At 35.7% G+C, this 13485-nt stretch overlaps 1 long non-coding RNA gene across 1 annotated transcript in view; it reads right to left on the bottom strand.

Moving 5' to 3' along the window:
• Nucleotides 1-13485, bottom strand: part of LOC141419218 (uncharacterized) — a 47340-nt gene that overhangs the window by 16455 nt on the left and 17400 nt on the right. The gene's annotated exons all lie outside the window — the stretch shown is intronic.

The following is a 13485-nucleotide window of genomic DNA, read 5'->3' as shown; positions in this document are numbered from 1 at the left end:
AATTTTTACTTTTTCCATTTTAGTTCATTTTTAAATTACTTTTATAAAAATATATGTTATATATTATTATATATAATATATATTGTTATATAAATATATTCAAATATATTGAACTAATTTTATTATGTGCATATTTAATGCGTTTTCTTATGACCTCTCAAAAATTAAAATCTTAGAGGCAAAAGAAATTAGAATAAAGTTAGGGTAGGGTTGGATAACTCTGCTTGATTCTGAAAAACTTTATTTAGCAGACCTATGCATTAATAGTGTCCTAAAACTGTGGAAAACTCTCTTTGGAATCTGCAAAATGTTCATATTTAAATGGGAAAAATACCATTATGAAATGGTTGCAACTGATAATTTCATAAATATATTACAAATTTTTGTAGGTGTAATACCTAGTCATTTCTCAGCACTATGAATATTTGAATTAATCATGAAATATGGTGCAAATTTAAAAAATTAGTCATTGTTTCAGATTAAAACTTTCTCAGCATTTCTCACTTGGGGAATTACATTTTGAAAGAAAGTTTTTGGGTGTTATTTATTCATTTATTTAGGTCTCTTACTCACAAGTGCTCTACCAGTTGAACCATATGCCTATCCTTTTTTTTTCTGCTTTAGTTATTTTTCAGATAGTATCTTGTATTTTTTCCCAAGCCAACCTGGACCATAATTCTCCTATCGATTCTTCCCACATAGCTCGAATTACCGAAATGAGCCACCATACCCAGCTTTGTTGTTCAGATGGAGTCTGGTTAACTTTTTCCCTGGGCTGACCTTGAACTGTGATCCTTCCACTCTTTGCCCCCTGAGTAGCTGGGAATATAGCTGTGACTCACTACATCTAGCATGAAGTGCTACTGTGAAACAGAATTTAAAATTATAGGTAAATTTGGACAGGTATATTTCATGAATATGAAATGAAATTCAAATTTAGATTTTAGATTCAGATTGTAAAGTAAGGTTAATAAAAAAATAAGAAAAAGATGCCTATATGGCTAGTCAAAGAGTTCATTGGTCCAGTGAAGATCAGAGAAGTATGCACATGGGGGTAGAGAATCTGGGTGCCAAAGCCAAAATCCTTGAGTATGAATCACACCACACAAAATTCAACAGCTATTTAGGCAGCAAAGATAAAGGGCTAGTATTCCAGAGCAAGAGAAACACAGGGAAGTTGATCTCTCGTGTGACATTACTTTTCTCTTAGAGACAGTTTCTGATTCTAAGGACACATGATAAACACAGCAGAAAGTGTCACCTTGAGAAGCTGAGGAGTTGAGCAAAGAGTCCAGCAAAGAGTTTTGTAGCTGGGGTGACAACATTGGGGTTTAGACCCCAAATCAAATCAAATGAAAATAACCTCATTTCCTAAAGTACAAAAATAAATTTCACAGAAAGAAGATAACCAATTCCAAAACTCCTAATTGTCTCTAACATCTTTATACCTGGTGTTAAGCATGAATTTAAAATATATTAGTGCTGGGCACCAGTGGCTCAGGCTTGTACTCCTAGCTGTTCAAGAGGCAGAGATCAGGAGAATCATGGTTCAAAGCCAGCCCAGGCAAATAGTTCAAGAGACGCTATCTCGAAAAAAAAAAAATCATAAAACAGGGCTGGTGGAGTGGCTCAAGTGGTAGAGAACCTGCTTAACATGTGTAAGTCTCTGAGTTCAAACCCCAGTACCACCAAAATAAGTAAATAAATAAATAAAGATCTTCAAGGAAGAAAAAGGAAAATATGTGGATAAGTAAAAATGATCATGGACTATATAAAATAATTATAATTACCTATTTAAAATGTAGACCTACTTAAAATATAAATCACCTATCACATAAAGGTGAATATTCAGTTGAAGTATTCTGGTTTTTGAGAGTTCCAAAAATTGTTTATGATATCATTTTCAGTAGTAATGCATGTAGCATGTCTAGATAACCATGGAAAATAATAAAATCTAGAACAAAAACACTAATGAGGGGAACTTTGAATAGTAAAATAGAAATATAAAAGAAGACAGGGCATGGCATTGAACACCTGCAATCCCAGCTCTAAACAAAAAGTGGAGACCATGATTTGAGGCCAGCCTAGGCAAAAGTTAGTGAAAGGTCCTGTCTGAAAATCAAACTTAAATAGCAAAAGAAAAGTGGCTGACAGAGTGGATCAAGTGGTAACAATGCTTGCATAGCAAGCATGGAGCCTTGGGTTCAAACTCCAGTGGTGCCCCCAAAAGTAAATAAATGAGAAAAGAAGAAAGCAAAAGGACCGAGGGTGCATCTCAAGTATAGCGCACTGGTGAGACTCAATTTTGGATCATAATCCGAAACTATAGATTGTATATGAGTGCACACATGCAGTCATTATATGGGTATGTTTATAGGACCACATGAATGTGTTACATATACCCAAAGTAGACATATGTACTTATCTGTATGGATACATTCACAATTAAAGTACGAATGGCATTGGGTCATGCTATATTCTTTTTTACAACTTGTAATTTTCACAAAACAAAGTCTCCTAAAGTCGTTCATGTCATCTTGCCTATTTTGGAAAATTATATTTGACTGATTCAATAAAAATAAAATGTCTTAAATTGCTCCTCACATCCTCCCCTCTCCCACTGTTACCAAGCCCCTCCCCCAAGGCAAGTGCTCTGTGTTTTCACTTTCATTGACCTTTTTGACTGAGGTAGCAGCACTTAAAACATCTTCCTCGGTGACTGTCATGCTACTCTCATTGTTCATCCCGTTCTCCTCTCCTCAGCACTCTCTCTCCCCAGCTACAAGTGACTATTCTTTTTGTTTGAATTCTCACAGTAAAATTGGCACTGATGCATGCCAGCAATGTATTCAATATTTAATTTCTATACATGCATAATTTACATAAATAGTATGTTTTCTAAGGTCATTCAATGCCTTTCTTTTCCCCCTCAGTACTTGTTTTTCATGCTTGTTTCTGCATGCTATCTCTTCAGTTTTGGCTCACTGCCACTTGGTACTCCACAGTATACGTTGACCACATTTTACTCATTCAGGATTGCAAAGGGAAGCTTCCAGATAATGCCTCCAGCAAGTTCTCATGTCACAAATAACACTGAAAGACACACACCCAGGCACGTCCCTGAATGTACCTCAGTGAGAATTTTCTTTGGTGCATCTACGTAAGCAGAACCAGCAGTTGCTTTTAGATGAATAGATTTAATTTATCTAAATATTATGAGACTATTTTCCAGAATGTATATATTTTACTAGCACCACAATACCATTTCATTCTCCATATTTCTCAGTTTTCTATATTTTGTTAATTCAATAAGTGAAGTGATAATTCTTCATTATTTTTAGTTTTAATTCCTTTAACTCATAAATGTTCAGATAAATTGTCTATCAACAACTTGGTCCATTTTCCTCTTGTTGATTTGCAGGTGCTCCTTGTATATTCAAGGTACTGCTTTCTTGACAGTTCCTAACATTACAGCTGACTTCTCTCATGCTTTTATATGTTCATGTTATTACTTACGAATCTCACATTTTTATTGTCAATGTAATCAAATTCATTTTTGTACAGTTGATTCGAGGATTTTCTTTCAAAGCTATTCAATGTGCCTCAGTCACAAATATTTTATCATACTTTCTTTCATTAATTTTACCTATCTGATGTACACCATTGACGAATGTATAGAGTACTTGGTATAAAAATATAATGCTTATCAGTTGGATGTCTTTAGTTCTTCTTAATGGCTTCTCAATGTCATATAAAATGGGTACACTTCAAGTTATTGAAACAGTACATAAATAATGACAAGTCACATGATATTTTAGACATTATTACACCCAATGATGTAAGGAGTTACTTAGACTTGTGAGATCAATGTGTATATTTTTTGCTCACTTATTTGTTTGAATCAATATTGCCAAACTGTTCACCAATGTAGAGTTCTAACTGTGGTGATTTTATGGTTTTATAAATATATGTTTTACATTTCATGATCAAAAATTTATAAGCAACAGAAAGTTATCCATGATTTGATATTCTACTTTGAAGAAATCTATTTTTAAATTATAATTCTTTATTCTACCACCTACGCTAATGTTTAAATCTTATTTTCACCTTGGATTCTTGCATTTTTTGACATTTCTTCAATCTCATGTCATATTATATATTATAAAACTTTCCATTTCCTAAAAAACACAAGGAAGATGATGGTGAAATGGTGGCAAAAGTGTTACCAAAAGTCTCTTGAAACTGGAACAATTTGGGTTGGTGGAATGACTCAAGTGGTTGAGCACTTGCTTAACAATTGTGAGGCCCTGGGTTCAAATTCTTGTACCACCAAAAAAAAAAAAAGAAAAGAAAGTAATTCATGATCATGTCCCCCCATGAATGATACAACATCCGAACATCATATGCTGATATCATAAGTATCACTTACAAAGCGACTAAACAAACCTAATCATAATCATACTTAGTTTTTGAAAGTTTTTTCACCAAAGGACTCTTGTCTTATCAAATAAAACAATGAAAATTATTACCAAATATTATGAAGGTACTTGACTGCAATTTTTGGCTCAAAACAAAATATTTGCTCAAACCAGAAAGCATTTAGCAGTTGGTCCTATTCTGAAAGACAGACTTGAAATTATTTTGTGAAGAAAATACACTTGGCATATAAATATAACACTAACTCATTTTGAAGCAAAGTTAAACATTTTATTTCAGTTAAGGAAAAACCTCCTGTATAAGTGAAATATTTAGTGGTTGAGCTAAAAAGAGACAGTGCTAGTATATTTTTATTTTAACAGAATGTTGGGTTAAAATGTGAGGAGACAGTCACTGTCACTCATTGCTGGTGGATCTGTAAAATAATACAAACACTCTGGAAGGCAATTTGTAAACTTATTCAATACATTAACTATAGGGTGTTATTTAAAAAGCAGGGAAAGAGTTATTCAATTAAATGATCTCTGATACTACCAAAGAAAATATATGAACAGAAAAAAATCATTAAAATTTGTTAGCAAAAATGAAGTAATTTATGGAAATGAATACTTTACATATAATTTTGCTTGTTTTGGGGCAAAGTTGCACATCCCATATACTTCCCTATTAATGTCAGTCATTAAAATTTCAAAGTATGTTGATTTAAGTATCTTGCTTTTATTTTCTTCCTTCCTTTACACTTTTAATTAATGTCAGATTTTAAATTTAGATTAATAATGGCAAATTTTTCTGACTTTATTAATCTCCCCTTTCAATAATTATTTATTACATACATATTGTGTTCCTTAACTAAAATTTACAATGCATGTTTGGAACAACTCCAAAGTTTGTGGGTTACATTTCTTCAACTCTTTCTTATATATCATATTCTTTTAGTTACTTACTGTCTATTATTTTAATTCAGTTTCATTTGATTAAAATATATCCTCAAATAATTTTTTCACAAAAGATTCAGAATGCTCTACTTTCTCAGACCCAATAGACTGGAGAACATGTTTTATCCTTCATGTTTGAATAAGTAATAGCTTCTCTTCAATTAGAAAGCTTAAATCATTCTGGGTGTGGTGGTCCATGCTTGTAACCGTACATACTTGGAAGGCCGAGATGACAAGGATAGCGGTTTGAAGCCAGGCCAGGGAAAAAGTTAGCACTACCCAATCTCAACCAATAAAAAGCTAGATGTGGTGGCATGCACTGGTCAACCCTGCTAGATAGGAAGTGTAAATAAGTACAAAGATAGCAGTCCAGGCTAGCCTGAGCATAAATGGGGAGACCCTATTCAAAAAAATAACCAAAGCAAAAAAGGATGGCAATGCCTGCCTAGGGAGCGGAAGACCCTGAGATCAAACCCCAGTGCTGTCAACAAATAAATAAACAATTTTAAAAAGCTTGGATCACAGTTTTTCACCCTCAAGGTGTTTGAAAAAATGTGATTCCATGTCCTAAACAACTTATAAAAAGGAGAAATTTATACCAAATTTACTTTTTCTCTCTTTCCCTATAGCCTTGATTTTGTATATGCTAGTGTTCATAACATTTTTGGGTTTTTTTCTTCATATTTTAAATTCTCATCAGAATTAGATTAAAAATAATCTTCTCTATGTCATAGTTTCTATCTTGAGTGTCCTCCAAAAGCCTATGGATGAACAACTTGATCCTCAGTCCTTAGTGCTATTGGGACATAGCAGAACCTCTAAGAGGTGCAGCCTCATGAAAGGAAGTTAGGTAACTGGTAATGCCCTTTGAAGGGGATATTGGGACCTTGATCCCTCCCTTCCCCTGTTTTTGTTTCCAACCACCATGGAGGGAACAGACCTTGTCTACCACGTGCCCTTGCATGATGTACTGAGCCATCACAGCCCAAAGCAACAAAGGCTTTGGATTGAAGTGACTATTGAAACCATGTGCCAAGAGAAACCTTTCTGCCTTTTAAGTTGATTATCTCAGTGACAGAGATCTGACTGGAACACTTTCCTCTTACAATATTTTTCTCTGGCCACTTGAGTTTTTGTTTTTTTTTTTTTTAATTCTGCAGATTTACTTGTATCTGAGCATAAGAGAAACTTTCCTCTGTGTGAGCTAGAAGGGAGGTGGGACACCTCCTGATGTGGACTGTGTGACATTTGCAGAATGGAGGAACTCTTCATATCTGTCCACATATCCCCACCTAGTATTCATTAGTACTACGTATGTCAAATTTCTATACCTTAAATCAGAGAAAATTATTCCTGAAAGTAATCTTAATGCTTATCAAGCCAACCCCCACATTTTATAAATGAGAAAAGTGAAATCCAGCTCCATTTGCTGACGTATTAAGTGGAAACCCTGTCTTTGGGGATTTAGTATTTCTGTATTTAGAAAATAAAAGCAAAGAATGCCCAGTTAAGTTTAATTCCTGAGAAGCAAAAAATAACTTTTCAGAATAAGTATATCCATGCAATCCTTAGGACAAATTAGTAGCAAAATAATATTTATTGTTTTATCTGAAATTTAACCTAGCTAGCCATTCTGTATGTTATTGGCAATCTTAGTTACACTTTCAAATCACTTCATCCCGAGGTTCAGATAAAGCTCAACAATAGAGCATTTGAATAGCTCGGTATTCAGCCATTACTGCCCATACTGTCATGACCCAGGTGTGGGCTACGAAATCAATTTAATGAGTGTGGCAAATGTGTTTTTTAATGAAATGGAATAGTCTAGAACAGAAAATATTTTCATGTAATTACATATAGTAAGGATTAATATTTTGTGACAATTTTCTTTCTGTAATAGATTAATTTGTGTGTGTGTGTGTATGTGTGTGTGTGTGTGTGTGTGTGTGTGTGTGTGTGTGTGTGTATGGGATCACTAAAAGCTAAGCCCATTTCTGGCAACAGAAAACTAATCCAAAATTGGTCCTAAGAACTGCCAGTGTCCTCTTGCTCAGAGACCCTATTTTCCACAGGGTCTCAAAGGCAAAGACCATATTAACCTATAAGGCAACTACCTGTACCATACTACCCATTGCCGTTGAAGAAGAAAAGAGGGCTTTATCGAAAGGCACAAAGGTTTATAAGTTGGTATAAACACAAGGAGGCAAAACATCTCTGAATAGCAGGCAGTGCTTCTCCATCTGGATGGTTAAAATCCCTTGGACTATGACTGTCTGAAGAAAGTCTATTTTAACAGTCTCATAGGAACCAACCTTCCATGTTAACTAACAAACACTTCTTCTAGCATGACACATTACTAGATCTTCTGGGCTACAATTATTAGACTTGTAGTCTTTGGATTATTTTCTTCAGAATTTTAAATACTTCAGCAGTTTAAGGTTCCATCTTAAGTTTTATTTTTCTTCCATTAAATGCTAATTCTATTTTCAGAGTATGTCAATTATAAATATTGGTTTTGTTTTCCTTACTAGAGTAACATTTTAAAAAGCAGAATTATTTATAAAATAGAATCAATTCAAAGCATGGAAAAGTTTCTGGTGGTGACTTAATTGGTCAGCATGTGCTTGTTCAGAAGCTGAGCACTATGCAGTGACTTGACTAATGGAACAGAAAAATGCTTCTATGGTTACCTTCTAGGACAAGAAGGAAGTTAATACCTTATTTTCTATACGTTTTCTCTCTCAAATATATTGGAATATTTTATTATAAACAAATGATTAGGCTAGGCGCTTGGAGGTTCATGGTTTGAGGCTAGCCCAGGCAAACAGTTCATGAAACTTCATCTCTAAAATAACCAGAGTAAAAATGGACTGGAGGTATGACTCAATGATAGAGTGCCTTCTTTGCAAGACCAAAGCCCTGAGTTCAAACTCCAGTCCTACTGCAAAAAAAAAAAAAAATAAGACTATGCAACAACCTTATTTTTCTCCTACCCCAAACTTAAAACATCTAATCTAATTAAAGCAGAACATCTGGCACAACAGTGCTTTGGTTTTTGTTGTTATTTTATTGCTGATGTCCATCTCTGCTTTTTAAAATCTTAACATGGAAGCTACAACCTAAGAAAATATTTTCATTCTAGGTGTGCACACCAACCAAAATATAAATTTAGAACAATCTCTGAACTAGACATTATGTAAACCATATATGAAATTGAATCACACATGACTTTTTAATTTAAAGCACTTAATAAATTAAAGTGTCACAAAGGAGTGAAATCAGTAATATCAAAGAAAAATAATTTAATTCTACTGCTTATATTTTTTAATATTTATATAAGTAGAATGAAGAGTTGAAGGGTGGTACCTGTGAAAAGGTGACAGTCCAGCCCTATAGCAGTAACACAGAATAATAGTTGGGATACTCCTATCTTCTTAGAACTGTTCCTTCTTTTTAGGGGTTACATATGATGTAGACAGCTATCTCAGGGAAAGGAATAGCTCTTCTCTACATTTCTAAGTCTACCTTTAGGGTTGAGAACTTTTACAGAGGGTCACTTCACATTTGCTGAAGATATAATATCCTAGAAAATGAGTAAGAAATAAATATCCTCAGATTAATGCTATATAAATACATTTGCTATAGGTTTCATCAAATATTCATGGTACACACATGTACAGGTCAAATTACCTTTAAATATTAAATTTCTTTCCAGTGGTGGAGAATTTCAGATTTTTTTTTTTTTTTAGTGCTTGTAAGGAACTGAGATGAAACTCATGCATTATTATCTGTAGGAAATTCAGCTTCTAGTCTAATGGTTCTCAAAGGTTACAGGGGACATCACCCACAAAACTGTGAAATAGCCTCATGTTTCTTCTCTGTGTCCTACAAATCACAACTGGACATCAAAGATGCACTAAAAACATAAGCATTTTACTCAGACTTTAATGAAGAAGTGGACTGTTTGTTACTTCCTACATAATGTGTGTAGGTCATGTTACACAAATCTCCTTTAACATAACAAGACCTCTGAAATAGGAATTACTATTCTTCACACAATGCAACTGATGAAAGAAAGATTCAGAGAAATAAAGTAAGTCAACTGTGACCCCAATTCAAGTTTGGCTCTAGTAATGCCAGTTGTCCCATCAGTTGTTCAATGGGGTCCTTATACAACACTGTTTTCAAAGCATTGATAATTGAACAAAGAAGGATGGTAACAGACCCTTATGCACTACAGAGGGCATGCTCTGAATTCAAGTGTGAGGGATTGGGTTTGGATCCTATTCTACTTCTGAATGTCAAGAGGTGCTTGCCTGGAAATTTAGCATTTCTCAGATCTTTTACTTGTCAAAGGTAAGGCAGGGGACAATATTTAAAGTACTGTGTACCTCATCGGAGTGTCAGAACATTGGTTAAGATAATATATGGCACCATGGAAGTAAAATACCAACTCCAAAACAAATATGGTCTCAGCACCCATCCCAGAGAACACATTGGGACACCTTTCTTTCACCACCTGCCTCTGATAGTGATGTCACTTCTATACAGGTCACACCTATATTCCTCCACCAAACTCTGCCCACCATGCTGTCAACTAAGACTTCTGGTATTTCTCTAAATATATTTTACAGAGGGCTATGGAGACTATTGGAGGATGTGGAAATAAGGGAGCACACAGGCTTTTGTTTTGTTTTGGCTTTTGCACTTTGCAGTACTGGGGTTTGAACTCGGGGCTTTGCATCTGGTAGATGGGCACTCTACCCATTGAGCCATGCTTCCAGAACTTTTTCTCTGTTTGCTCTGGTTATTTTGGACATAGGGTCTCACTTTTTGCTCAGACTGGCCTTGTACTGCAATCCTCCCAATCTCAGCCTTCCAAGTTGCCAGGAGTACAGGAGTGAGCCACCAGTGCCAGGCTATCCCCAGGTAGAGAAATACAAGGAAACAGTCTACGTATACCCCTATGTAGAACCATCCAATTTAACTCTCCTGTACAAATATGTTTTAGATTTCTATACTAAGTTGCATAAAAACACAAATTGTATACACTAAAAGAGTTAATTTGCTAAATGTAAATAATGTGAAATGTACCACAAATCTTCTAAGTTTGTTTCATAATTCTCTAGCTCTTTGACATGCCAACTGCTTCAAAAAATTTGGAAGTGAGCCAGGTGCCAATAGCTCATGTCTGTGTAATTCTAACTACTTTGGAGGCTGATATTGGGAGGATCAAAGTTGGAGGCCAGTGCAGGAAGAGAGTTATCAAGACCCTATCTCAACACATACCTCAGTGCAGTGGCAGTGCCCGTTATCACAACTATGTGGGAGGCTGAGATAGGGAGGATCACAGTTCCAGGCCATTCAGGCAATAATGTTCACAAGACCCCATCTCAATAGAAAAAAGCTGGATGTTGTGATACATCGCTATCATCCCAGCTACAGCAGGAAGTATAAAATAGGAGTACAGTCCAGATGACCTGAGCAAAAAAAAAAGAAAAAAAAGTGAGACACTAGCTCCAGAATAACCAGAACGGAAGGAGGTTAAAGGTGTGCCTCACTGGTAGAGTTGCTTACCTAGCAAGCATGAAGCCTTGATTTCAAACCCCAGTACTGTGAAATAAGAAAAAAAGACTTTGAAGTGGTCCAGAAGTCTATCCACATCACTAGAGTTGACCTGGTCCCAGATTATTTTGTGGCAGTTGATACTACAGAGGTGCACCTTTCTTTAGTGACACCTCAAACTCAGTGTAAGTACCACCAGCCTCCTCTGAGCATGCTTTTTCTTCCCTCACAGTGCTAAGGACACCAGGTGATTGCCTGGAGTTCTGTTGTCTCTGGGAACAATACCTGCCTAAGCAGTGTGATATTTTGCTATTTCTCAGTTACAAGGACTGAAGACAGAGTAGAGGTGTAAACAAGCATCCCTGTTTTGTGGTGGTACTTCCAGTAGATTCTGTGCCTGTGAGTGCTCACAGCCCACAGGCCAGGGTGCACCAGCAGCAATGTCAAAGATTTCCAGAAGTAAGGTGGAGAGCCAGAAACCTGAGCTTCTGTTGGCAGTGTAGGGAGACTCAGAAATGTGGATTCTGGGGAAAATGAGGTGACAAGGATTCATGCTGTCTCTCCATCTGACACTTACCTACAACACCATCTGGGACATCTCAGGGCCAGGAAGTCCCATGGCCTCTGGGGAAAATGGGAGCCCTTCCTGCAGCCCCGCAGAACCTGAGCTGATAGACAGCTGCTCTTGGAGGTCAGTGGCAGCCCTGGTTCAGAAAAGGAAAAGCTCAACTAAAGATGCCCTTGGAGAATCCTCTAGGAGACTCTGATCCCTGATGCCTGCTCAGTAGGACTCCCATGCAGCCCCTCCTTTTCACCTGAATGAAATCAAGTGAATGAATCATTTCATACACACACAAACACACACATACATCCACAACTGCACAAATACACATGTACACACATACCACTTAATGTCCCTACAAGTTTAAGTCTGATTTTCACAATGTTATGAGTTTCTGCCTCCTTTTTCATACAATATAATCTCAAGGGGACAAAAAAAATCAGTAGCAAATAATCACTGAAATTATGATTATCACTATGAGGAAAATGCAGTTGGTGCTCTGAAAGGAGATAAGATGGGAGTCTATGGGAAAGCACCGGAAGGCCAAGAGATGTTGACCAAGATTGTAAGTGATCACTTCTCCAAGGATCCTTGTAACAATAGTATGGGGACAGGTCCCACCCAGGATGTCTCTGATGTCTTTAACCCCCTGGTCCCTTGGTAGTGTCCTCTGTCTAATTTAGCTGTCCTTATGGCATTCTTGGCATTAATGTGTTACTATAACCTACTATGGATGCCTGCTGGGTACTGAGCCACCACACATGCTATCTGAGGGAAGAAGGAACTCCTTCAAGCCACTGTAGTTTAAAGCCTGTGCTACCCACACTTTGCCTTTATACAATTAACACAGCTGTTCTATACACATATTTCATCTTTCAAATAAGGCATTATTAGCCCATTCTATACATTGGGAAATTGAAATGTAAAGTTTCTTAAATCAGGGGGAGGGGGACCAGGGCCAGCGGGGAGAGATGGCCCAAACAATGCATACACATTTGAATAAATGTTTAAACAATAAAAAAATTTAAGTTTCTTAAGTCATATAATTACTTTTATATAATCACGTAATTATTATATGATTATTATATTATTATATAATATAATATGATATGTCATACAGTTATTATATTATAAATCATATAATTATTCAATCCAGTAGCCCAAACTTAAATATTGATATGTTTTTTCCTTGGCAAGCCTACATTTGGATATTTTGTTCAAATAATTAAATATTTGTTCTTAACAATAAAAATACATATTTTCTAATTATTATTCAACTGTGGTTTCTGAAGAACACAAAGAAAAAGAGCCTGGATTCAGTGGTCTTCAAATATCTTAACTGCCATAAAATTGGAAAATTATTTAGCAAGTAGAATATTTTTTTTTAAGTAAAAGTGAACATTTTTATATCTGGAGGTGCTTGGTGACATGTCTTAACTGATGGTGTCATCGATGGTAGGTCACCGTAGAATCTGGGCTAAGGATTATGTAGAAACTCCATGTGGCGTTGCCTGGAAAATAAATTACTAATATGGAAAATTAGAAAAAAAACCCTAAGACTAAATTATTATCTTCTCTCAGACCAAATTATTTTCTTCTCCTGGATGCTAACCTTCTTAAGTATAGACTCTCAGTAAGATGAGTCTTTTTATCGACAGGACTCACACAGTTCTAAGCATAGCATACATGTTAAAATATCCCTGTTCACTTAAATGATATGATATTCCAGTTGTAGTTCTAGCCCATAAGAACAAACAGCATTTGCAAGGTGTTTTATACTTTCTGAATCACTTTTTTTTATGAATGATGTTTTAGGTACAATTGCTATTTTTATCTTCTGTATAAGTTATAGAAGATAGAGTTGAGAAAACTGTAATGGTTTGCCAAGATGTCATAGCTTTCAAAAAATCATGCTTTCACAGGCCCAATGTGCACCTTTTAACTCCATATCCTAGAAGTTCGAGGGTCCATATGTAGACTTAGCTA

This window comes from Castor canadensis, chromosome 19 (genome assembly GCF_047511655.1).
Source record: "Castor canadensis chromosome 19, mCasCan1.hap1v2, whole genome shotgun sequence".
NCBI lineage: Eukaryota > Metazoa > Chordata > Mammalia > Rodentia > Castoridae > Castor > Castor canadensis.
This window is presented reverse-complemented; position numbering and strand designations above follow the sequence as displayed.